At 38.0% G+C, this 27,899-nt stretch overlaps 1 long non-coding RNA gene across 9 annotated transcripts in view; it reads left to right on the top strand.

The window, feature by feature from the left end:
• The window catches only part of LOC149126789 (uncharacterized), a 36,077-nt gene extending 8,989 nt beyond the window's left edge, over positions 1 to 27,088 (top strand). For 4 of the 9 annotated variants that reach the window (XR_016234250.1, XR_016234249.1, XR_016234251.1 and 1 more), the window contains one exon: positions 10,830 to 11,134. This is a non-coding gene — a long non-coding RNA (uncharacterized LOC149126789). Of the gene's footprint in view, positions 1 to 5,420; positions 5,492 to 10,829; positions 11,135 to 18,022; positions 18,044 to 18,358; positions 18,895 to 25,794 lie in introns of those variants that run through there. The other 5 variants (XR_016234247.1, XR_016234252.1, XR_016234245.1 and 2 more) reach the window with 5 other exon arrangements.
• The last annotated feature ends 811 nt before the right edge of the window (positions 27,089 to 27,899 follow it).

The following is a 27,899-nucleotide window of genomic DNA, read 5'->3' as shown; positions in this document are numbered from 1 at the left end:
TTTCCAGAGAGAGGCATTTTAAATTGCCTTCTTAGCCTTAGAATTTGTAATAATTTCTCTGAGTCATTCAAATTATTTAGAGAGGGAATTCGGTTAGTCTTTCTCATTTTTTTTATTCCAGCCCATATATTTTGTCCTTGGTCAACTCATAAATTTGTCTATTCTTGGAACTGGTGACCTCCTCTAATTTTATCTAATGTGGAAAGGGAGCCCCTGAAGTTCAAATAGTTATTTCTTTCCTTCAAACATGTGGGAATCATTATTTTCTGAAGCAGAGTTTGCGTATTTCCTTTTTGATGAGAGTTTGGGTGACTGGTATTTTTGTAAGGGAAGTGAAGATCTGAATGGGGTCACTGGGTCAGTTGGGCACTGAATCAACCTCTGTGCCCAGGTGTTTATGGATGTAACAGAAGTATCTGCTTCTTCTCAAGGGAGAAATCGCTGTCTGCAGCCACATATCAGCTAAAGTGGAGATACACAGGTATATATTTTGGAATAAATTAATTGGGTAATGGTGGTTTTTTGTGAGGAAATAATGGCTTTCAAGGGAAGATGTTGGGATAAAAGGATGCAGGCTAAGTCATTGATAAAAGAACACTGATGATCCTTTTATTGAGCTCAACTTTTAGATGGTGACCTATGCCTGGGATCTGAGGCTGACAGAATGCATCATGAAGACAAATCACAGGGAACTTCATGTCCATCATTATTAAGTTCAATGTTTATTTTGGGGACTATGCCTGATTTTTTTAAAGAATTTACCATGAGGATATGAATGCCTTTTCATTTTCAGTATGTTACCAAAACTGCACCAGAATTACTGTATTGATAATTGCCATATCATAGGCATAGCAGGAAATCTAATTTTAGATGAGAGAAGACTATGACACAATGTCAGTTATGTAGGTAATTAACAATAATCAGGGGAGATTAGGCACATTCAGGGTGGTATGGCCATAGATGGTAATTCACAATAATCTTAAGCACTAGATGATAAACAACAGAGGCGAATATCCCAATGAAATGTAATATTTAGAATTTACATCAAAGATTATGCTTCTGAATGCAAGTAGTATGTGCAATCAAGCTACAGAGAAGTCACACTTTGGATCACCAGTAGAAAGGGCACCTTCTATTTACATTTAATTTATGTCAGTGTATTTCTTGTATCAGCACTGGTCATGGCAAAGCATGCAAATAACATAATAGTCTGATTTTTAAGCAGTTCAAGAAGACTGCCTGCCTCCATATATTTTTGTAAAGATTTTTATTCATTTATTTGAAAGAATTACACAGAGAGAGAAGGATAGGCAGAAAGAGAAAGAGAGAGAGAGAGAGAGATCTTCCATCCACTGGTTCACTTCCCAGATGGCTGCAATGGCTGAAGCTGAACCCATCTGAAGCCAGGAGCCAGGAGCTTCTTCTTGGTCTCCCATGCAGGTGCAGGGGCCCAAGCACTTGGGCCATCTTCCACTGCTTTCCCAGGCCATAGCAAAGAGCTGGATTGGAAGTGGAGCAATCGGGACTCCAACTGGCACCCACATGGGATGTCCACACTGCAGGCAGCAGCTTTACCTGCTACACCACAGTACCGGCCCCCATATATCTTTTAATAGATAAAATATTAGAATCAAGCCAGAACAGCAATGAACTTAGAAAGCAAATGTTACTGAAAAGCCATTTTCCTTGCCATATCATTTCTTCATTTAAACCATTCTACTTAATAAATGGAGCACACTGGGAGTATAATGAGGCAAAAGATACCAAAGTGATTGTTGCTATGAATATTGAGATTGAATAATTGTTCACTTTTCATCAAGGTCTTGCTATAACCATAGGCAAAGACTGAGTCAGGAAAAACATTTATATTTGGAAACAACCTCTAGGAAGTTCCTGCAGCTAGCTGTACCCAATACAGGGACGTTTAGGTAACACATACAATGAAGTGTAAGGACACTGTGCACATTTTATAAAACACAATTTTATTCCAGCCTGACACATAATATTTTAAAAGGAGACTGATTATGACTAGATGAGTAGAACTAATTTTTCTTGCTTTGCCCCATTGCAAAAGAATGGGGCCGGCGCTGCAGCTCACAAGGCTAATCCTCTGCCTGCGGCACTGGCACACCAGGTTCTAGTCCTGGTCAGGGCGCCGGATTCTGTCCAGGTTGCTCCTCTTCCAGGCCAGCTCTCTGCTGTGGCCCGGGAGTGCAGTGGATGATGGCCCAAGTGCTTGGGCCCTGCACCCCATGGTAGACCAGAATAAGCACCTGGCTCCTGGCTTCAGATCAGCACGGTGCACTGGCTGCAGCGCGCCGGCCGCAGTGGCCATGGGAGGGTGAACCAACGGCAAAGGAAGACCTTTCTCTCTGTCTCTCTCTCTCACTGTCCACTCTGCCTGTCAAAAATTAAAAAAAAAAAAAAGAAAGCAAAAGAAAAGAAAAAAGAATGGGAAGGTTATTTCGTAAAGCTTTGTAGCACATCAGGGCTCTGGAAAAAAACATTTGATAACCACTATTCTACTTGTGACTTAGCTCCAGGGTGGTATGGGGGTTCCTGCAACCTCCGCACACAGATTCTACACAATCTACTGTATTCTCCCTGCCATTTTGCAATGTCCATGGAACAACTCCTTTTAAGAAATTTTTTACTCTATGTTCCTCCTGAAAACTCTTTTCCCCAAAACGTACGTTGTCCCAGATCTTAGCTCAGATGCAATCCTGTCGAGGCTGCCTGCCCTGACCACCCTATTTCCAGTTGCAGTTTCTCTGTCTTTGTCTCCATTAGGACACTCCAGTTGGAGTACCTTTTCCTGGAATATCTATTGCATTATAAGAGCCTGCATATCTTAGCTATTTATTGCAGTGATTATATTTATTGCATTGCTTTTCCATTCTGTATAAAATACATGCCAAACCAAAGCCAGACTTTTTTTTTCAACAGTTCATCTCACTATTGCATGCAGGCACTTAAGACAGAGTCTGAGGAAAGAACCAGTGATTAAATGAAAATCTGCAAGGGTTTTCACATATAAAATATCTTACATCCTAAACATTCCTAATGAATGGTCATTTCTTTCTCTTTGCCATCTTCCTGTTTATTTACAACAAGCTCTGTAAAGTGACTGCTGGATGAATTACCTGATACATGTACATGTCATTTGGCTACAAAGTCCTCAGTTTTGTCCTCATCTGAAGTAGACCATATTTAGGACAAACGGAAACAGCAATGTACAATCCTGGACCAAAGAATTAAGAGGAATTATCCCAGATTTAAGCGATCAGCATTGTGTTTCTTATTTTAAAGTGGGACTGATTATGGAGAACAGAGTGTGTGTTCAGGAACTCAGTTTTTTCATTAATTCAAAATGTTCATCAAATTTTGCCATGGAAATATTATGATTTTTAGATACCCTGAGCATATTTTTAGCTAACAGTAGTGTTTTGGAGATGACTACTGGTTTCATCTTAATATCCCTTCTCATTCCTACCTTAATAAATAACCTCCTAATAAAGCATCCTAGGCTAATGAACAATTTAAGAGACAGGTAAATAGATTTGTGTACCCTATGCTGAGGTCCAAGCATGAATCTTCTCTGGGATGATAAATTAAATTTATGGATTTACCATATTGGAATGTCACTGTACGTGCCTTTAACATGGTTTCTTAGTAACAGCAAGAATATGTTTCCACCAGTCACACTGATTTGTAGGCTGCCAGTTCCCTGATGAAAATTTCTTTGGTTGCTAGTGGCTATGTTCTTTTACACGGTAGCATTGGCAATACTACAAACTGTTTTATCTAAGAAATTTATAGAAAATTTGGGGAAAATAATGGGCAAACGGGAAAACCCATTAAATGTCTTAAATAGAGAGTATCAGCCAAAGTACAGATTATGGATCATATTTCATCACCTCCGTTGTAATCATGACTTTGATTATTTGAGGAATGTTGCCCAACTATAACATATTTCAAGTTGAAAGTTTTATAGTTTTAAAATTTGCAGTTCAGAGGGAATGTTTGACAAATTGGCCCCCAAGTTAACCTGGCATCTGTTTTAGGTCATTGGCAACACTGTCTGCCTGGCATGGATTTCCTTTTGCCATGCATTTTATCCTAATTCTTCTTCAACCCCTCCCTGTATGTATTTAAGCAAATGAAGCCATGTGGCATTTTTGTGTCAAAGAGAGGGATTTTTTAGCTTGCTGTGATCTGTTTCTTAGTCTGAACTATACAATTTTGTAGGTTTCCTGGATTTAGGGCATTTTCTTCTTATACTTACATAGGCTAGAGAAAGGATTTTTCAGGGAGGGTGGATATGATGTACTTAATAAAAGACTAACCTACTGCCCCACTTCTCTGCCTGTTCCAAAGACCCTCTAAATAATCTTCTTTGTTAGAGACTAATTCATCACCTCTTCTTACCCCCTACAGAGTAGGGATTGAACTTCAATCTGCAGTTTGCACAGATTTATACAACAGACATAGAGCTACTGACACCCCCAACCACATATACACATCACAAGCCCAGAGGATCTATTTTTTTACAGATGCTGTGTAGGCACAATTCATATTAGGAAAAAAAAATGAAAGTACAAGGAAGGTAATAGGACTTTTTTCTGTTCAGTTGAAAAGACAGAAGCCTTCCTCTTAATTCAATGACACCAGAAACTTCTGCCCCTCCATAAATACCTGAAAACTTCCTTACTTCATAAATTGATGCCTCCTTAGCCAGGGGAATGAGGTATGTGTCTCAGCTAAATATTAGGGCTAAATAAAAATAGACCTCAACTGCATAACACACTGATTAACCTTGGATTGCTTTATTGAACACTTTATTCCACTCTGGATTGAGACACAGAAAAAATAGAGAAGATAGGTCAATTGATTGACAGATGCAAGTAATACTAATATCTGATATTTGTAGAATTGCATGTGCAGGCTGAAAATAATTTCATCCAACATTTTTAAGATAACTACATTTAGATTGCAGCCCATCACATGTGGTCAGATGTGGAATTTTCCTCTTGTTACAATATTTTGATGTTGAAAATTTTCAGATTTTGAAGCACTTCAGATTTCAGATTTTCAAGTCAGTGATGATCAACCTTTAACAATATGGCTATTGTTTAGACCACTAAGTTTGGAAATGCACTGTTACCCAATAATCAATAGATAAACTTCCATGACACTGTTTTTCTCCAGCCTCACAGACTGCGTCTTTTGCTGGGACATCCGTTTCTGCTTGTTAAAGTTTCCCAAGGCTGAGTTCTGCATTTTCTGCTTCGTTTAAAGCTCTGTGTTTTACCTAGAAAATCTAAGCCACTCCACGATTTTAGATATCTTTGAACTAATGACTTGACTCTCAAATATTTATACCTTCCCTAACTTATCCAATGGGTTCTAGATTGCTACAGTCAGTTGTCTTCAATCAAGTATCCCTCCCCATTCTTTCCCATGCCAGGACTGGAGCTACCACCAACATATTGTGAGTGATTGCTCTACCTAGAAATAATTTTTATTCTTGCTCTTTCCTTCAGCATCCATGTCCTCCAATACATCAATAAATTCTGCTGGCAGCTGGCACCGCGGCTCAATAGGCTAATCCTCCACCTGCGGCGCCAGCACCCCAGGATCTAGTCTCGGTCGGCACCGGATTCTGTGCCAGTTGCTCCTCTTCCAGTCCAGCTCTGCTGTGGCCAGGGAGATCAGTGGAGGATGGCCCAAGTGCTTGGGCCCTGCATCCCATGGGAGACCAGGAGAAGTACCTGGCTCCTGGCTTTGGATCAGCGTAGCGCGCCGGCCGTAGCAGCCAGTTGGGGGATGAACCAATAGAAAAGGAATACCTTTCTCTCTGTTTCTCTCTCTCTCACTGTCTAACTCTGTCTGTCAAAAAAAATTAATTAATTAACTAATTAATTAATTCTGCTGGCATCACCTTCCAAAAGCATTCCCAAATCCTATCACATTTCTTCAACTCTACTTTTCCTTTTTTTTTTTTTTTTTGCTTAGATGTCAATGCTAACATTGTCACATTTGCTCTAACCCACATTGTATAATCTATTCTCCCAAGGATAATGAATGTGCTGTTTAGGAAAAGCAAAATCAAACAAAATCACTTTTGTGAAGAGTAAGCTTTTGGTTTGTAATTATAATTAACATAAAATCAAAGTTCAGAGAGTCCTCCCTAGACTATTCAATGTAAAGTGGCGATCTTCTATTTACCCCCTTCATAATTTCCTTTTTATTTTTTCATAGCAGTTATCACAGTCTGAAATTACCTGTTTAATCTATTTTCTTTTTTCTTATGTATTTACTTTTATTTTATTTTTTAACTTTTATTTAATAAATATAAATTTCCAAAGTATAGCTTATGGATTACAGTGGCTTTTCCCACCCCAGAACTTCCCTCCCACCCGCAACCCTCCCATTGCCCGCTCCTTCTCCCATCCCATTCACATCAAGATTCATTTTCAATTATCTTTATATACAGAAGATCAATTTAGCATATATTAAGTAAAGATTTCAACAGTTTGCACCCACACAGAAACACAAAGTGTAAAGTACTGTTTGAGTACTAGTTATAGCATTAAGTCACAATGTACAGCACATTAAGGACAGAGATCCTACATGAGGAGTAAGTGCACAGTGACTCCTGTTGTTGACTTAACAGATTGACACTCTTGTTTATGGCCTCAGTAATCACCCTAGGCTCTTGTCATGGTAGTTGTTTTTTGCTGTCTTTTCCACAATGTCTTCATAAGAGGAAGGGTCTCATCTGTTCTCTTAACCACTGTATGCCAGTGCACCGAAGATCAGCACCTAACATATATTGGTCAATGAATTCTGCTTTATCAGATCAAATGCATAAATTTCTATTTTTCAAAAGGTAAATTGACTCTAGAGCAGGGATTTAGCCTAGTAAAGATGTCCATGTCCCATATCAAAGTACCTGGGTATGATGCTGTTCCGAACCAGATTTCAGCCTCCTGCTAACACAGAGCTAGGGAAGCGGTAGAGATGATCCAAGTACTTGCGTTCTTGTCGCCAACATGGGCTGCCTGGATGCAGTTCCATGCTCCTGGTTTTGGTCTTGCCCTGAGAAGCTGTTGCAGGCATTTGAAGAGTGAATTAGCAGATGGGAGACCCCCCCCCACTCTCTCTCTCTATATATATATATATGTGTGTGTGTGTGTGTGTGTGTGTGTGTGTATGTATGTGTGTGTGTATACATATATCTAATTTAAGTATTAAATAATTTTTAAATTGAAAAATTAATTGAACTTGTTACTTCAGAGAATTATTTGTGGTTTTAGATAGTAAATAAGAGTTTCCATGAGCCCAGCTTCACATCCTTATTTCATAAATGGTGATAATATGGATCATAGATGCTATATCTAAATCCACATAGTTTGGTAGTAGAAAATCATAGGTTTTAAATGACTCAAATAGTACCTTGAACATACACAATGTTTTGATTATTTTCGCATTTCTTTTTTTTAAGATTTATTTTATTTACTTGAAAGACAGAGTTACAGAGAAAGGTAGAGACAGAGAGAGAGGTCTTCCATCTGTTGCTTCACTCCCCAGATGGCTGCAATAGCTGGAGCTGTGCCAATATGAAGCCAAGAGCCAGGAGCTTCTTCCAGGTCTCCCACATGGGTGCAGGGGCCCAAGGACTTGGGCCATCTTCTACTGCTATCCCAAGCCATAGCAGAGAACTGGGTGGGAAGAGGCACAGCTGGGTTTAGAACTGGCACCCATATGGGATGCCAGTGCTTCAGGCCAGAGCTTTAACCCACTGTGCCACAGTGCTAGCCTGTTTTCACATTTCTTTTTTTTTTCCATTTAATTTTTTTATTTAAGATGTATGAGTTTCATGTACATCATATATACAGATTTAGAGACATAGTGATACTCCCACATTTCTAACATGAGATCTTGCATTTGTGTATCTGTGAATATGTGGATGACAATATTAATTCAGTTTGGCATTGTTAGATGGACAGTATTTTAAAAGATTTATTTATTTGAAAGGCAGTATTACAGAAAGAGAGAGAGAGAGAGACAGAGACAGAGAGATAGAGAGAAATCTTATATGTGCTATTTCACTCCCTAAATGCCACAATGGCCAGGGATGGGCCAGAGCAATGCTAGGAGTCAGGAGCTTCTTCTGAACTGTCCTCTGCTGCTTTCCCAGATGCATTAGCAGGAAGCTAGATAGGAAGTGGAGCAGCCGGGACTTGGATGGGCATCTAGATGGAATGCTGGCATTACAGGCGGAGGCTTCACCCATTACACCACAACGCCCACCTCTTGATACTTAAGCAAAGATAGTAACAAATTTGTCATATTAAGAGCCCTGAAAAGCTTGAGAAACCACTGAATCAAATATATATATATATATATGTATGTATATATATCATCTCCTCTTTGGTTCATGTTATGATGATCATATATGGCACACTGATCCTCTGATTCTCACTTATTAATTTGTATACTTTTATAAGGTATTGACTGGTTCTGTTCTTTCTGCTCTTTGGGAGCTGGCAATCACTGCAAAGCTGAAGGCTTGCAGGATATTGAATGACAGATTTGTAGCACCTTTCCCCAGGGAAAACAGTATTGAGCTCTGAAATGCCACTGGTGCATAGAAAACACAGTACCCCAGAATACCAGCAGGGTCCCTGATCCAAATTTGGTTGTTCAGTAAAGAAATACGTCATTATTGGCATATGTAAATGATTTAAGGCATCTCCTCTGGGTGTAAATGTACCCGTTATCTGTGGATTCAGGAAATGTCAGAACTTTCTGAAATTAAAATGAAGTTTTAGAGACCACTTAAGTTTAATTTTTTAGCGTGAATAATTGATAGCTTTAAGTTGGAAATCCTGGCAAAAGCAAATAACATCTAACAAAAGAATCTTTTCATAGAAAAAAAGAGTTTAATCAAAACAACAAACTTAAAATATTCAAGGACTTCTTAACCATGTAGTACATATGACCATGCCACATATATGCATAACATATATATAATTATGCTACCCACATGCTGCAAAACTAATAAGTGTTCAATTGTGTATTTTGATGGGTATTTATACATTATGTTACATATTATTTAAAACAGATTTGGTCGTTTCCATCATCTTAATAACCCAACGTAATGCAGGCCTCTCTTTTCCTTACACTGATTGAGGGGAATATTTATGGCAAGAGCTGCCTTGTTCATGGGACTAAATCAAACCAGAGGGTCGAAAAAAGTAATTGACATTGTCCAGAGCAGAGAGTTAACAAGACTTTCTTAACAATAAGTCTGAAACCATCTCCACTGAAATACATGGGAAATGTCAGTGAGATTAAATTTGCCAGGAATTTTCTTTCCTCTTCTCTGGCCAACCAATGAAAATTTCTGCACGTGAGGTAATGCTCTACATCCATGCTTTATTGGATGAATGAGCGACCGCCTTGCATCTGACCAAGGAGTCTTTGATGAGAGACTCACCAGCAGCTGCAGGACCTTTCTCCCCATAGCCAGTGTGCTCAATTGAATTACACTTTTTTTATAAAGTCAATTATTTTTCCTACCTTGCCTCTTCACTCTTAAATAATTCGATGCCAAAGAAAAATGCCTTTTCTTGTTTAGCAGGAGTATTGCAAAATGGAATTTTTACTGACATTTCAATATCTCCTTGTCTTTGGCACTACAGCTTACAGCACTAAGGGATCCCTGTGTCTGTCAGTTCTAATACTTTAATGTTGGCTCATTTAATTTATAGTTTAATAAATTAAACTTGTAGTTAGCTGGTTGGAAGGTACTTATGAAGATTTTTGGTTTATTGTTTTCTAAAGTACATTGTAGGTATGCTACAAATTTTTAATATGAAACTTTAATTTAAAAATATCAGCTTTACATGTGTTAACAAAAGTCACAGAAAATGTATAAGTCCTACTCCCTTAAGCATTGTGTTTTTCATAAAAATGGATAATATATGCAATAATTTGTCACTATAGTGTGCTATACTTAATTTATGAGTCAGAGAGAAAAATCGCTTTTGGATTCATTGATATTAAATGAGATTGTGAATTGACTATTTTTTGATACAGTCTAAGACAAAACACTAATATGATCTTCAATAGAAACATAATTGCATATTTTGCATTCAGTTACAGGCTGTTTTTATTAAAGCTTTTAGAGTGATTATTTTTAATAAGCACTATATTTAGAAGAATTTACAATACTCTTCCATAAATATATAATGATTAAATTAAATAAGTAGAAAGTTACAAAATGAATAAAAGATGTTAGTACAAATCACAGAAACACAAATGGAAAGTAAGAAACAACTTAAGAATTAAAAGAAAAAAATCTTTAGTAATTAAAATAATTATTTCTCTTTCTTATATATCTTAACAGTCAAAAAAGAAAATGTCACTTTTCTTCATATCTGCATGCCCTATTCTAGTACTGCAGAGTCTTACTGATAGCAAGCTACACTGTAGTTAAGAAACATGTATTGTGTGTAGTACAGTAAGGCGCTTCAGCACATGGAGTATCACATGATACATCTGAGAGCTTGAAAATACCACTTTCCAGCATTCCTTGCACAAATTCTGCTAAGAATTTACTTTCCTTCCAGGATCTGGTTTGGCATGAATTGACCTTCACTGACTCTTGATGGCATAACAAAATATTCTCAGAGAGCAAACCCTGTAATAGTTCAAATGTTCAAACAGGAGGGTGACTCTGATGAATAGATTACTAGCATTCATTATTAGAAATCCTCAAATGTTGCTCATGTAAACTTAGCAAAGTTCTTTTATTTTAGGTCATATTCACAGATAAATTATCCACGAAGCAAACTAAAATTAAGTCGCAGATTGAAAATGACGCAGTTCTGCTATCCAAATAAACAGGCTGTCAGTTCTCGGATTCTGAAGATTCTATTTGCTGCTTCCCAGCGTTTCTGAATGCATGATTTCAGCTTTACCAATGTTGTTTTTACAATATTTACTCCTGGATATCCTTAAAAACACAGTCATTAATGTGCAAGATGATGATTCAGAGCAGTTGATCATCCAAAAAAGGAAAAAAAAAAGAGTCTGACATTTGGAGTTGGCAATTTGGCTGGAAAGGGACCCCAGCTGAGACAGTTTTACCCAGGTGAAAATGGCTATGAGAAGGCGCATTTTGTAAATGCTTTTTCAAATGAATAAATTCTAGATGAACGAGCAAAGATTCATAGCATTTTAAACACTTTGGAGAATTATGAATTTTCCATATGTGCTGAGGTTAATCCTGGTTAAGTTGATATGTTCAAAGGAAGAAGCAGTTTAGCATAGCTACTGGGCAAGAGTATTGAACACTGGCATAGCTCCTCCATCCATTGAACTCTGCTGTACACAACCAATCTAAAGCAGCAATCATGCTAAGTAGCTTACTAGATCAGATTAGTTAATGCCCTGCACAGGGACCACTGCCTGCAGAAGATCAAAAGACCAATTTTGCTCTGATCTTCAGGCCACTGCTAGCGTTTTTGTACTGCAAGACTATTTGCCATTCTCATGCTTAGGATTTGTTTTCCTGGGGCTAATGTAACATGGAGGAGAATTGAGTGCGATCAAAGGGTTTCATTGATTCACTTTGCAGTAGCAAGTATTTTTGGGTTTTTGAACAGACAGAATAAGTAATATTCTGCAGAAGCTACTGTATTGACTTTATGTTCTCCTATTTTCCACTATATGCAGATGACTATATGAAGTGGTCACACTGATTTTTTAAAATGAATTGATTATTTTAAAACAGTTTTTGATTTACAGAAAAATTATGACGATAGTGGAGAGAATTCCCATTCGCTAATATCTAGTTCTCCTTAAGCGTGGGCTGCACCCAGTGGCTCCTTCTAAATGAAATACTACTCAGCCATAAAAAATAATGAAATCCTGTCTTTTATAACAAAATGGATGCAACTGGAAAGCACTGAATTTAGTGAAATAAGCCAGTCCCCAAAAGACGATTATCGTATAGTTTCCCTGATCTGTGGTAACTAATAGAGCACACAAAAATGCAATGTGTATCAGTGAAATGAACAGCTTGAGATGGGATCATTGTTTAGAGTCCTTGCTCTATTGTTGAGGAAGAAGGAGTTTTTTCCTTATTTGTTGAATTATTTACTTACTAGAGGGTTAAGATTATGATTATAAAATAAACTGGAAGCAGGTCATGTAAAAATTAAAAGAAAAAAATAAGAAAAGAAGAAGGATGGAGTGTGGGAAGGAAGGTAGGGTAATGGGATGTATCACTATGCTCCTAAATCTGTATGTATGAAATTTGTTTACTTCATATAAAAATTTTTGAAAGAAAGAGATAGATGGCAGAATAGCTACAGGGAGGTCTGCTCTAGGTTCTGCAAACTTAGCAGAAAAAAAAAAGCAGTGAAGAAGGTACACTCTCAGGGAAAAGTTGCAGGGAAAACTGAAGTGGCAGATCCTGCAAAAGCAGTGGAAATGGCCTGGACCTGAGAGGAAGGTGCAGATGTACAGCAAGGAGCACATGGCATGGACACAACAAACGACCCAGCAGCCTGCTCTGGCAAGCAAGGTGAGGTCAGACTGCACCAGCCTCGCCACTGTTGATACAGCTGGAGGGTGAGTCTGGTAGACTGCACTGTGACTGAATCTGGCCCAGAACCCTCAGGGGAGCTGGATGACTGCTCAACCAGAGCGGGAAGAAAAAGAGCAGTGCATCTCTCTCCCTCTTTCGTCCCCCTCCTCACCAGCACCCCGTGGCGAGCTGTGAGAAGGCTGGCACCATTTCTGACATAAACAGATAGTAGCTGCTTCAGTTCTTCTGGGCACACCCAACAACTAGTGGAGACTGTTGGCAGGGACAACCACAGCAGTTCAAGTCAATTGGTGGGGACTGTCCCCACCTTGTCGTTGGTCAACAACAACACTGCACCCACCTGGCAATGGTGGGGAGGGGGAGCCATCCCCACTAAGGGAAGTGTCAACTGCAGGGACCCTTGTACCTGTCCAGCATGACTGTGGAATGAGTAGAGCTGTGCCTGGCAGCGTTATGCACACTTGTGACCAGGGATTTTACCATAGGGAAAATGTCCCATTCCCCATTGATTTTGATTCTGGCTGGAAGATCAAACCTGATCCACCCAGGTGAAGCACACATGGGCTGAAGTCTCTCTGTGGACAAGACAGGCTAGTGGGACAGAGTGAACTCTCTTGCATCCCTTCACTGTGGCAGCACTGGGTGCTGAGACTGTGAAAACACTGTGACTGTGTGAGAGGGGACAAGGTGTAACTAAGGTTCTGGGCAAGCTCTAGGTGTACAGCACACTCTCAGAACTCGTTATTTGCCAGAGTAGCTCATTGTAGCTGTAACCATGCTCACAGTGAGCACTGTGGACATCATTCTCATGGCTGAGTGACTAACACCTGGGCATTGTTCAGCTTGAAGTAGTGGAGGTGAGGGAGTGATCACATCAACAAATGTGACAAACCCTCCCTCTTCTGCTAATGGGAGGAGAGCTACCATCTCCAACTTGGGCATTACCTTGGATAATTGCACCACCCTGGAGCACTGACCAACTCTCCCTGGACACAGCTATCCCATACCTCTCAGTATTGACTGAAAGCACAGATATTCCACTAAGCCACAGAGGCACAGTGCAAAGATAAAAGCTATCCGAGAGAAAACAACAACATCAACAACAATTAACTCCACAAATCCCAAAAAATAAATGCAGAAATTCAAGAAACAAGATAGGAAGACACCATGAACAACCCCCAAAGGAACACAACATATTTCAGTATTAGAATGTGAAGGTGAAGAGATTGATGAAATTCCAGAAACAGAAGTAAAAAAAAAATTAGTCATAGGATTACTCAAAAGCAATCAGAAGCAAATCCATGAATTAAAAAAAAAAACCATACATGACATGAATGAAAATTTTTCTCATGAAATTGAGATTTTAAAGAGAAATCAAAATGAAATAAAATGAAGAACTCAATAGATCAAATAAAAAATTCTGTAGAATGTCTTAACAGCAGACTTGGCAAGGCAGGAGAAAGACTATCTGAGCTAGAAGATAAATCATTGGAAATCCTACAGTGAGACCAAAATAAAAAGAAGAAAATAGAAAATTTAAAAGCAGTGTTGGAGATATATGGGATGCTATCAAACTACCCAACATATGGGTCTTAGGAGTTCTTGAAAATGTGGAAATTGAGAATGGATTAGAAAGGTTATTTAGTGAAATAATTTAAAAAAATGCCCAATTGGAGAAAGAAGGGATGTCCAAATTGAGGAAGCATATAGAACTCCTAACAGACATAACCAGGAAAGATCTTTACCATGACACATTGTATTCTAACTCTCCACAGTGAAGCATAAAGAAAAGATTCTAAAATATGCATGAAGCCTCAGATTACTTTCAGAGGATCTACAATTAGACTTACAGCTGAATTCTCATCAGAAACCCTCCAGGATAGAAGGGAATGGTGAGATATAGTCCAAGTCTCAAAAGAAAGTGTAAACCCAGAATACTGTATCCTGCAAAGCTCTCATTTATGAATGAAAGTGAAATAAAGACCTTTCACAAAAAAGAGAAATTGCAAGAATTTGTCACGACTAGTCCAACCTTACAGAAGATGTTTAAGGATTTGCTACACACAGAAACACAGAAAGACAGCCATCATTATGAAAGAATAAGGCAGAAAATCCCCCAGTAGAAGTACAAGAGAAATACAAAGGAAACAGAGTATTTATGGAAAAATGGCAGGGCATGGTCTACTTATCAATAGTAATGTAAATGGCTCCAACCCTCCAGTTAAAAGATAAAGACTGGCTGAATAGATTAAAAAACAAGACCCATCTATTCTCTTCTTAGAAGAAATACATCTCACCAACAAAGATATGAAAGTGAAAGGAGAGAAAAGGATATTCCATGCTAACAGAAACAAAAAAAGAGCTGGTGTTGCCATCCTAATATCAGACAAAATAGACTTAACACAAAAACTGTTGAAAGAGACAAAGGGGGGCATTATGTAGTGATGTAGGGATCAATTAAACAGGAAGATGTGACTATAATTGTATATGAAGCCAATTACAGGGTGCTTGGCTATCTAAAAGAACTGTTAATGAATCTTCAGGGAAAAATAGACTCCAGTACAATAGTAACAGGGGACTTCTATACCCCGATTTCAGCAATGGACCTATCAACCAAGGAACCTATCAGCAAGGAAATAATAGAGTTAATTGACACTACAGACCAAATGGACCTAATGGATATCTACAGAACTTTTCACCCCACAGTGGCAGAATACACATTCTTCTCATCAGTCTGTGGAACTTTCTTTAGGATAGACCATATGCTAGGCCATAAAGCAAGTCTCAGTAAATTCAAATAGTACCATGCGTCTTCTCTGACCATAATGGAATAAAGCTGGAAATCAACAACTCAAGAATCTCTAGATCATATGGAAACACATGGAGACTGAACAGCATGCTCCTGAATGAACAAAGGGTCATAAAAGAAATCAAGAGAGAAATAAAAATCTGGAAACAAATGAAGAAGACAGTACATCATACCAAAAATGATGGGATACAGGAAAAGCAATATTAAGAGGGAAGCTTTTAGCAATCGGTAACTACATGAAGAAATTGGAAAGGTATCAAATAAATGAAATATCAATGCATTTCAAGGAAATAGAGAAACAACAAACCAAACCCAAAATGAGTAGGAGGCAAGAAATAATCAAAATTAGAAAAGAAATAAGTAAAATTGAAACCAAAAAATAAGCAATACAAAAAATCTGTTAAATGGAGAGATGGTTTTTTGAAAAAATAAATTTGATACATCACTGGCAAAACTAATCCAAAAAATGAGGGAGAAGACCCTCATTTATAAAATAAAATCAGAGATGAAAAGGAAAGTAACATCAGATACCACCAAAATAAAAAAAAAATCAGGAATTTCAACAAAGAGCTGTATGCCCACAAATTGGGAAACCTAGAGGAAATGGGTAGATTCTGAGACACATAAAACCTACCTAAATTGAGTCATGAGGACATAGTAAACCTAAAACATACCAATAAACAAGATGGAAATTGAAGCAGTAATAAAGACGATCCCAACAATAACAACAACAAAAAGCCCAGGGCTGGACGGCTTCTCTGCTGAATTCTACCAGACATTTAAAGAAGAATTAATTTCAATTCTTCTCAATCTATTCAAAATAATCAAAGGGAGGGACCCTCCCAAGCTCCTTAATGCAAAGCCTGCATCACTTTAATTCCTAAACCAGAAAAATATTTAACAGAGAAGGAGAATTACAGACCAAAATCTTTGATGAACATAGATCAAAAATCCTCAACAATATGTTAGCTAATTGAACCCAATAACACTTCAGAAAGATCGTTCACACAGACCAAGTGGGATTTATAACTGGTGTGCAAGGATGGCCCAACAATCACAAATTAATAAATGCAATACATCACATTAACAAACTGAAGAACAATAACCATATGGTTATCTCATTAGATGCAGAGAAAACATTTGATAAAATACAACATCCTTTCATTATGAAAACCTTAAGCAAATTGGATATAGAAGGAACATTTCTCAATACAATCGAGGCAATCTATGACAAATCCATGGCCAGCATCCTCTTGAATTGGGAAAAGATGGACGCATTCCTCTGAAGATCTGGAACCAGACAGGGATGCCCATTCTCATCATTGCTATTTAATATCATTCTGGAAGTTTCATCCAGAGCCATTTGGCAAAAAAAATGAAATCAAATTGATACAAATTGGATGGAAGAAATCAAACTATTTGCAGATGACAAGATCCTTTTTATAGGGGACCCTAAAAACTCCACTGAGAGACTATTGGAACTCATAAACGAGTTTGGTAAAGTGGCAGATTACAAAATTAACAAGGAAAAATCAATAGGCTTTGTATACACAGATAAGGTCATGGTTGAGAAAGAAATTTTAATATCAGTTGCAGTCACAATAACTCCAAAATAATCAAATATCTTGTAATAAATTTAACCAAGGGTTTCAAAGATGTGTATGACAAAAATTACAAAACACTAAAGAAAGAATTAGAAGAACTTAAAAAAAGGAAAAATCTTCTATGTTCATGGATTGGAAGAATCAACATCATCAAAATGTCCATACTACCAAAGGCAATTTACAAATTCAGTGCAATTGTTTATAGCCCTTGTCTCTTTTGTTGAGGAACAGTGTTTTGTATTGTTTTGTTTTGTGTTGTTTTCTCTTAATACTATTTGTTGAGTTCTTCTACTTAGGGAAGTGTTAACTATCTGATAATTAAAGGTACTGAAAATAGGTCATAGTAAAAATTATAACTGGGAATCCACGCGGGAGGGGGAGGTAGGGTTGGAGTGTGGTGGGAGGGAGAGTAGAAAGGAAAGTTATAAAGGAAATATATGAAACTTGTTTAACTTGAATAAAATATATATTTAAAAAAGAGTATGGCATGGGAAGGGAGGAGAGAGTAATTTACAATGGAAAAGCCTGAGCAGCACTGCCTGAGCCAGAGGCCCAAGGTCAACACCAACAGTGATAACTGATGTGGATATACTCACCACGGACACCTTCATATCTCTGATAGCACTGTGGTGGCAATGGCACTCTCCTTGGTGGCCTTCCTCTCAAAGACCCATAGCCCACGTTTATTCATGAGAAAGGCAACAGACGGATTTCAGGAGAATCCCGTGCTACAAAACACATGACCGGCATTTCTCCTAACTATTAAGTCATCAAAAAACCAAGAAACTGATAAATTGTCACAGCCATAAGTAACCCTCTGTGATAAGAAAAATAAATGCAGGAAGGATCCTGCATGGGCTTCTGAATAGACAAAGGGCATTATTTAGTAAAAACTCTAAAAAACTGAATAACAATAGAATAACAATAGTGTTTTGTTTGTCCACCAAAAGTTACTCTTCTTCCCTTTTTCCTACTGTCTTCTAGGAAGAAAGTCACAATATAAAAGCAGCTCTTCAGAAATGAAGGATTATGTTCCATTCCTTGAACATGGAGTATCTACAACAGAATTTTGGAATTTTTCTGAGGGGCTATATGCTATTTCTTTAAATTTATTTGTTTTTTCAATGACATTGTTAACTGTGTGGGGCCACAGATACATATTTTTGTTTCTATATAAAACAGTAATATTTTATTTTATTACTTAAATTATTACAGGTTTGTGGGCTGGCACTGTGGCATAATAGGGTAATCCTCTGCTTATGGCACCAGCATCCCAAATGGATGCTGGTTCATGTCCTGATTGTTTCTCTTTCGGCCCAGCTCTGCTTCTGGCATGGGAAAGCAGTGGAAGATGGCCCAGGTTCTTGGGACCCTGCACCCACATGGGAGATACAGAATAAGTTTCCTGTTCCTGGCTTCAGATTGGCCCAGTTCCAGCTGTTTCAGCCATTTGGGGAGTGAACCAGTAGATGGAATACATCTTTCTCTCTCTGTTTCTCCTTCTTTCTGCCTGATATTCTGCCTCTCAAATCAATAAATGAAATCTTAAACATTATTACAGCTTTGGTTGTTAGGTGCTCTTGAAGGAGCCTCCTGTGTACTTTGATATTGGTCATCAGGGTGTCGCTCCCCCTCTTCGTGGAGGAACGACACAGGACCCTGCGCTGTTCTTTTGTCTGCTCGGCCCTCCCCGGGTTTGCTGCTGGTTCTTCCCGGGTTGGCTACCGACCCTTCCACCTCCGTGGAAGGGCGGTTCCCCCTGCCACTTTCCCCACTTCCGCGGGGGAACGGCACACCACCGGCTGGCTCTCTCGGGGGCTGCTCAGGTGTTCCTCTTAGATGTTCCTGGTGCATGTTGTCTCTCTCCTCCTTTATAGTCCTCTTCCACCAATCCCAACTCTGCTACCCACACACCGAGTACGCTGCTCTCCTCCAATCAGGAGCAGGTCCTGCTGTTTATTGGTTGAACTGGAGGCAGCTGTGTAGAAGCTGTTTCCTCCTCTCCCAACGCCATATTGTGGGAGAGCAGATGCATAGAATAAGTCTTAATTCCAGTAACAGTCTAGTCCGAGTTGCTCCCCACACAGGGTGCTTCATGTTTTTATTTGAGTTGTTTTTTTTTTTTTTTTTTTTTTTTTGACAGGCAGAGTGGACAGTGAGAGAGAGAGAGACAGAGAGAAAGGTCTTCCTTTGCCGTTGGTTCACCCTCCAATGGCCGCCGCTGCAGCCGGCGCACCGCGCTGATCCGATGGCAGGAACCAGGATCCAGGTGCTTTTCCTGGTCTCCCATGGGGTGCAGGGCCCAAGCACCTGGGCCATCCTCCACTGCACTCCCTGGCCATAGCAGAGAGCTGGCCTGGAAGAGGGGCAACCGGGACAGAATCCAGCGCTCCGACTGGGACTAGAACCCGGTGTGCCGGCGCCGCAAGGTGGAGGATTAGCCTATTGAGCCACGGTGCTGGCCCATTATTTGAGTATTTGGTTTTGATCCTTGGTTACCTTTTACCATTTTCTTCCTTCTTTCCTTGTTCTTTATTTTTTTTTCTGTATGATTTGAAAGTTTATTTGTATTAATAGTGATAATAATTTGACATCCCAACAGAAACTTTTACCCTATAGTTTAGTTATTTTTTTAATCTTTATTTCAGAATAGGTTTAAATTTACAGAGCGAAAATTGTGAAGTAGTACAAAGTGTTCCCATATCCACACACCCAGCTTCCCCTATTGTTAACATCTTAGATTAGGATCAGATGTTTGTCACAATCTATAAATGAGATGCTCTGGTCTCATCATGCTCCATTCCTAGGACTTGCCCTTTCTCCAAGGAGCTCTGTTGCTTTCATTGGAAAATTATGCCTACATTAGAAACCAAGTTCTGTGATACAGAAACATCACTGCCTGGAAGCAGTTTTCTAAGCTAGGCTGCTTTTTAAAATATCATATTATATTTTATAAATATTTTTTCACTAAAATGTTCACTTTAGGTTCTCCATAACAATTTTACATTTTTTCAAACCCAATATAGGAATCCTAATTTAGAAGAAGTTCAAAAATAACCCCAAAATATTGTCAAGTAAAGCAAAACCATTACTATTGTTTTATAATCAAACTTTCTTCACATTTAAATATCATGGTCTTATCAAACTTGATTAACAAAATCAAAGCAAGAATATAATTGGCTTACTATAATTGTTGATCAAAATGATGTACTATAACTAATAATTCATTTATAAAAATAGCTTAGAAAAAAGGATGTTTAAGACATGAAATATAATTTGATTAAATTTCCTTAATTCTTAGCTAATTACAATGTAGGTGACAAAAATATATATACTTAGGACATGATCTGCAGCCAGTCAACAAATAGTTGAAATTGGGTCATTCTTTCTAGGTAGGGCTCAGATACTTCTTTTCCCTGGCCAGACTAACAAGATGTATTCATATGGGATGGTGCTGTATAGAAATGAAACAGTCAAAATGAGATGAACAGAACAGGCAAACTGAATGTGTTGAGGCATGCCAGTCACAGCCGGAGAAGGTAGGCCTCTTCCGGGAAGTGGTGGGCAATAGAGGCTTTCTTGTCAGTTCACCTTAGAGTTAGAGTAGGTCCTGATGGTCTATGATATTACACTAAATAGGAAGACCATTTAATTCAATATGCAAGAAATTTTATATAGCATGGAAACAAGGGTCACAGTCAAGGTCAAGAACTTGCGTTATATGCCCAAGGAATCTGTGAAAGTCTAGAGGAAATGCAAACCTAGAATATACATAACATTCAACATTTCCCAATGAGAGATGAGTTTGTAAACAAAATCTATTTTCAAAGGTTAAAATCCCTGCTTAATGGCCTTCTGAGAAATGTTTTGTTGTGCAGGTGAGGACAATGATGTGCATTGCCACTTTTCATAGATATGTGCTGTAAATCCAGGTACTTCACTGTGGTGCTACCTCCAAAACTGTTCCATCTGCTCCCCATAACAGCCTTGGCTCATAGGACAGGGCAGATGCCGGGTCTGACTTTCCATGGGACTGCTAGTTTCTTGAGAGTGGCAACACTTTCTAGCTCATTCTTGTGTCTAACATGTGAGTAGTGTACATGTCAATTACTTCAGATGTTTTCCTGATGAATATCTAACTGAATCTGTGTTGTTATATAAAATAGAGACATATCAGAGGATCCATTGTAGACACTACCCTTTGGGGACTATGGTATGAATGGATGAAATGTTCCTTCCAACTATGATTTTAAGAAACACAATAAGATACCTATAAACATAGAGCAACGTTTCCTCTGGATGATTCAGTTTATATGTTGAATGGTTTGATTCTTATGTATTTGCCAAAGGTATTCATTTATCCTATATTATACTTTAGCAGAAAACCTAGAATTCAAAGCCCATATAGATTAGGGTTTTTTAAATTAAATTTTATTTATTTTCATTTTACTTGAAAAGCAGAGAGGAGAGAGGGAGAGCTAGAGAGAGAGAGAGAGAGAAAGAGAGAAGAGAGAGTGTTCATTCTTCAATCATTCTTCAATCCACTTGTTCACTTTCCAAATGCCCAAAACAGCAACTTGGCTGGGCCAAGCCAATGCCAGAAACACAGAATTCAATCCAGGTCTCCCATGTGAGTGACAGGGATTCAAATACTTGAGCCATCACCTGCTGCCTCTCAGGGTGCACATTAGTGGGAAGCCAGAACCTGGAGCACAGCCAGGATGTGGTTCCAGTCACTCTAATATGGGATGCAGGTGTCCCAAGTGGCATTAGAACTACCATGCCAAACACCCACCCCAGTAGGCGTATTTATTTTACTTTTGTGAAGTAAACCAAATCCTGTTTAATGGAGCCCATTACAGGTTACCTTGCTGTTCTAATTTTGTCCCTAGATTCTGTGAACAAGAGACTGAGTATGATGAATGATAATTATTCCAAAAAGACCAATTTATTCAATAACCAGCTTAGAAAGATCCTTAAGAAAAATAGCTGACTAGACTGGGACTCAGTGTGGAAATAGCTCCAGGTCAGTCTCAGCTGGAATTCAGAGCAAAATACAATCTTAATTTTTTTTTTTTTTAAATCTGGAAAAAAAATTTTTGTGGAGTAAGAACATAACTTGAAGCTTAAAAAAAAACAGGCTTTAACTGATTTCCCATTATGTTTGCAATCCTTTGGGAAGTTTAAGCTTCATTTCCAAAGCTTGTTGGAGTGGCTGGGGCAGTACCTGAGAAGACAGGTGGAAACTCAAGTGAAGCCTCTATGTAACCCCTGCCCCAAACCTTTAATGAAGCTTCTAGTAGGTCAGGTCCAGGGAAAGTTTCTTGTTGCTGGTTTGCCTAAAAGCTGTATCCCAATTTTTGTGATAATATATATCACACGAGCTAACTGGTTGTAGCAGTTTGTCATTTAAAAATAGCTTATACTATCTGGGCTGAAAATATGTAAACTGAGAAGTGGCACAAATTTATCAGCGTGAAGGATTGGATTTTAAATTGTGCAAATTAAAAAATTAAACATTTCTTAGTAACTAATGTGAAAAAGGCTGTCTTTGAAAGGCAGTAAAGCAGGCTGGACTCTACAGCCAACAAATACATCCTGAGCAAATGAAAAAAATTACCAAAGTGTGTCAACACTGGAAAGCATCTGGAATCTCCAGCTCTACTTGTTCCAATCCCACTGGGGCAGAGGTGTCTGCTCTGAATTGAAAACCAAGAAAACCAAATGTTAATAATAAATTAGAAAATATAATGGGGAAATAATCCCATTTATTTTCAACCACATTAAAAAATCCATTTAATATGATCCATAAATATAAAACACCGAGTAACTAACACACTCAGCAAAACACATATGAAGAAACTTCATTAAAAATAGAATTTATTGAGACTTTACTAAACTTACCTAATAAGAGAATTATATTCTTAGATGAGAAAGCTAAATACATTAATACCTAGTGATAATTCATTCCCCCTTTAAAATTAGTTTAATATAATTCCATGTTGTATCCTAAAAATTACTCTTGGAAAACTACAATGTCTTTTTAAAGTTTAATAGAAAGTATTAGTGGGAAAGGTTAGCCAAGAAGGTTTTGTTTTTTGAAAGATAGACAATGATTTCCGACTGTATATTAAAGTATTTAATGATAACAGATGCAATCCATAGAGAATGAGTGGGAAAATATCCAAGTTAATGCAAGTAAAGAGTTATCCCAAATTCAATTACATTTAATATAATGTGATATATGATAAAATAGTCATATTAAGTCATTGGAGAAAGGGAAAATTAATGAATTAGAAGACTGTGACAATCAGTTCAATATAAGAAGAATATTTTTAAGGCTAGAAATCTCCCTCATAACATACATTTTTTATGTGGCAAAATTGAACACAAAGTAAAAAAAAAAAAAAACAAGATCATATATAAACAAAGGAATAATCAAATATATACATGTAGGAAACATCTTTCTAAGCATCACTACTTAATTAAAAAACCATCCTGGGAAAGGATTAATAGTTTAAAAATGACATGACTTTAAAGAAGGTTAATAATATACTAAATTAAATGTCAATCATAAATTGGTTACATGTTAATAACTAATAATAAATATTGCATTTATTTTAAACTTACCACACATGAATTATGTTGACTGACCCAAAATTGCTAAAATATTTTGAAGCAGGAATATTGTATTTTTTATATCGTTCCAAGTTTTTCACTGTATACATTGTGTAAAAACTTCTAAGTTCTCTTTATAAAAGAAGCATGACCAAATACTCAGCTTGTAAGTTTGCTAAGAAAGATCATATTTAGGTAAATTCTATTGAGGTACCATGACAAACAGATAAATTCACATATTTTAAGTGTTCATTATGTTTGAAAATGCATATACCTACTCATTTACCTCTATGCCTCATATATATATACATATATATATGTTTATGAAAGTGCTCATAAAGTGCGCGCGCACACACACACACACACATAAATATATTATGTTTTATGTGTGAAGTTCTGTAACTTTAAAGGCTGTTATAGACTCATGTAATCATGAGTGAATCATGTTGGTGATCATTCTTATAATGTGAAAAACTTCCCCCCTGTTGCCCTTTTGTAGAAGAATCTTCCTTTGCATCCAGTGTCACGGTTAAGCCAATCTGTCAATCTGCAGTTTACTTTATGTCATTTTATTAATTGTGGGCACAGTTCCTCATCCTAAGCAGACATAATTTAAAAAAAAAAATTCATGTAGTGATCTATTCCTTCCAAAAGAGATAAATGTCAGCTCTTAAAATGCATTGTAACTGCATAACAATTTGCACAGTATCCAGCAGACAAGCGATTCTGTTATTGAACATAAGAAGTAAATACTTTGAGAAAATAGTAGTGCACTTGAAAACATGGTACACAATCTGTAGAGCTGCATTTTAGAAACCATGTTGTCAGATGAAAAGATAAATAATCAGACATTTGAACTTTAGTCAGCATTTTAGCCAAAGGCTTCAAAGAACTTTACGAATAAAAACTATGATTCTTTATGAAAGGCAAGATAAAACATGCCAGGGAAACTAGAAAATCACTGAGTTCTTGAATTTATTTATTTCCATTAGGCTTCATTAAATAATAGGAAGAAATCTTACTACAAATACATATGATGTAAGCTCAAGTTTAGCTCATATTGCAAGTAACAAAATGTAAGAATTTTTGTTTCCTATTGTTCTAGCTCATTTATTTTCCTTCTGCTATCATACCCTTCAACTCTCTAACAAGTAGGCTGCTCCATGAAGATAGATCTCACAATCTCCCTGAAGAGTCCTGCCCTTGTTGGAACTGCCATAAACTTTTTGAGATGCACAGAGTTCCAGCAAGTGGTGGAGGATGGCCAACAAAGCAACTCTTTTCCAAAGTGCCACCTGTTTCCTACTGCCAATTTTCATTTACAACTTCAGAGGAAGGATAAAAAAATTTTCCAAGATTTGCTAACATTGTTATAAAAATGGAGCAAGGAAATAGGATCCTGGATTTACTTTACAACATAGAGGTGGATATAAGCACATAGCTGAGATACTGGATATGCCCTTTTATTACACTACCAAATAAGAATGTTTTACTTGGTTGTTATCACCCTTTTATTATTTCATGATTAAATCCCTATTTATCAACTACCAACAGGATGCATGGTATTTCAAGAAAGCTAAACCTTGAAAGGATATGGCAAATGCAAGCTTAATCCTCCATTTGATCTACCTAAATATTCAATAACTCTTTAAAGAAATATGCTTTAGTTAGTAGTATTATTATTTTTTTTTATTTTTATTTTTTTGACAGGCAGAGTGGACAGTGAGAGAGAGAGACAGAGAGAAAGGTCTTCCTTTGCCGTTGGTTCACCCTCCAATGGCCGCCGCGGCCGGCGCGCTGTGGCCGGCACAACGCGCTGATCCGATGGCAGGAGCCAGGAGCCAGGTGCTTTTCCTGGTCTCCCATGGGGTGCAGGGCCCAAGCACCTGGGCCATCCTCCACTGCACTCCCGGGCCACAGCAGAGAGCTGGCCTGGAAGAGGGGCAACCGGGACAGAATCCGGCGCCCCAACCGGGACTAGAACCCGGTGTGCCGGCGCCGCTAGGCGGAGGATTAGCCTAGTGAGCCGCGGCGCCGGCCCTAGTAGTATTATTATTAATATTAATAGTAATATTAGTATTTGCTGTTATTGTTTCAAAGCAATTGCCTCTGGAATTTAATTTCACTTTTCATTGCAGGTCAATCCCCTAGAAATGATTAACTTGACTGAGATGGGAAGACAAAAAATCCAGGAAACACCTGGCAAGTTGTGACACAATGCAGAATGTTTTCTTCCTCAAGAGTTTATTTTTATTACCTTATCTCTGTATCTTTCTTCCCTATGAAATTTAAACACACACACACGTACACAAGGGGGCTACAGAAAGTGAATGTAAAATGTGTATTATGAATAAAAAGTACGGATTTCAAAGTTTTTGCACTAACTTAAACGTTTAATTATATGTCCACAAACATTTTATTTTATACTCACATGTTTCATATGTGTCACATATATTACATGCTGTATATATAATGTGTCTTGGTTTCCACATAAATTAGCTCCTTTATAACAAACTTTTGTTTTTACTGTATTAATTTTGGCTACATCCAGCTATAGGCTTTGTAGGATTGGGTACTACATATATACAACCATCATCTCCACAAGAAAGAAATGATTGTACCCCGTTGTTTCTATTCATCTCTGAATATGGTAGTTTTATTTTCCTAATCCTGATTAAGTTTTTTCCTGAATCTGTAATTAATTCTGTCTAACACAGTTTATGTTGAAAAGAAACTCCCTTGTGACTTTCAATTTCCAATTGGGATCTCCCTGTAGAGATTTTATCCTTCTCTCCGAAAAGATCTGTGTTTATTTGAAGTCTGTTATGTTGCAGAATGAAAGGAGACATGAGGAGGCGATGAGCCACCACCTGACCAGCAGTGACTTCCACATGGCATGGTGGCCTCGACGTAAACCATCCATCTTCCATGAAACTCTCTGCCTGCCCACCCTGATGCAGAAGACGGCAGGTGGCCTGGCCAATGTTCCTCTGCCAGATTCTTTAATGCTCATATTGCTCTGTCTCTGTAATTCGCCTTTATTCCTTACCCTACCATATTTCATGGGATCTCAAATCTGTCAACTACCATCACTCTTCCAATCTCTCATTTGTTGAGCTCCACACCTACAGATTGGAGAAAGAATATTCTTAGTGGTTAAGAAGAAACTTGCTCTACTGAACTGTTAGCAATAACATTCAAGGTAGTTGCTCATCAGTTGAGAAACAATGATGGCTTGGACTAAGCAGGAAGTATCACTGTTATGATACTGAGTTTAGTACAAAGAAAGATTCACTTCGGACTTCATCATTTCGAGTTTAATTACATTTGGAAAGATGTAACTTCAAAGCTGGATTTCCTCATTGAAAACTCAGGTTAAACCGTGTTCTAATTATCAGATGAAAAAATGTATCTAAAGCAATTGGTACAATGCTTGCAGTATTTAATATAACTAACAACTTTTGTATTAGCAATTTTAACATAATTCCCCTACAAATTTGTTCATAAGAAAATCCATTCTAGTGAAAGAGTTTTGCTGTCCCATATAGGAGTTTTGTTAAAAAGGGGTCGGAAGACAATGAGAGCATCCTGCAGCTCCCCGGGGACCACTGGTTGTCCTTCCCAGGTGAGCACCTCCCACCACAGAGGGGGGCAATGTGAATGGTGGGCAGCGGAGACGGTCAGCACCACCAGTGAAAGAACAAGGAGCTGCTAACATCAGGAGTCTCAGGGAATTCGCCTGTTTATTTTTTAAGAGAGTGAGGGATGAAGAGAATGAATGGATTCTGCACAGCTGCAGGATGTAAGAACGATGACAGGAGGGAAAGGGAAATGAAAAAAAAAAAAAAACCTTTCTATTTTGAATTAGTCCCCTCTGAAATCATTTAAAAAGGGCAATACACTGGACTGTCTTTCCAGTCTTGGTGGCTTTACCCGCAAGACCATGTAGTGACAGAGCCACAGGAGACTAATTCTGGCATTTCTACCTGGATGTTCCATATGACCCTCAACCTAAATATTCAAAATAGAAACCATGATTTTCACTGCCAGGCTTATCTTCTGTCCCATTCAACAACATTGCCAAGTTTGCATCTACTTAAAGACAGATCTATGGGGGCATGATTGGCCTTTGCCCTTCTCTCTACTCCACACAAAACCATTCATTCTTGTCAAGTTTCTCTAAACACTTTCAGAATGTGTCTGCAACTCTGAAGTCTTACTGTTACAGGACTTAAATTTTACT

Source organism: Oryctolagus cuniculus, chromosome 5, assembly GCF_051225735.1.
Source record: "Oryctolagus cuniculus isolate XC-2025 breed Fujian yellow rabbit chromosome 5, ASM5122573v1, whole genome shotgun sequence".
Lineage (NCBI taxonomy): Eukaryota > Metazoa > Chordata > Mammalia > Lagomorpha > Leporidae > Oryctolagus > Oryctolagus cuniculus.
This window is presented reverse-complemented; position numbering and strand designations above follow the sequence as displayed.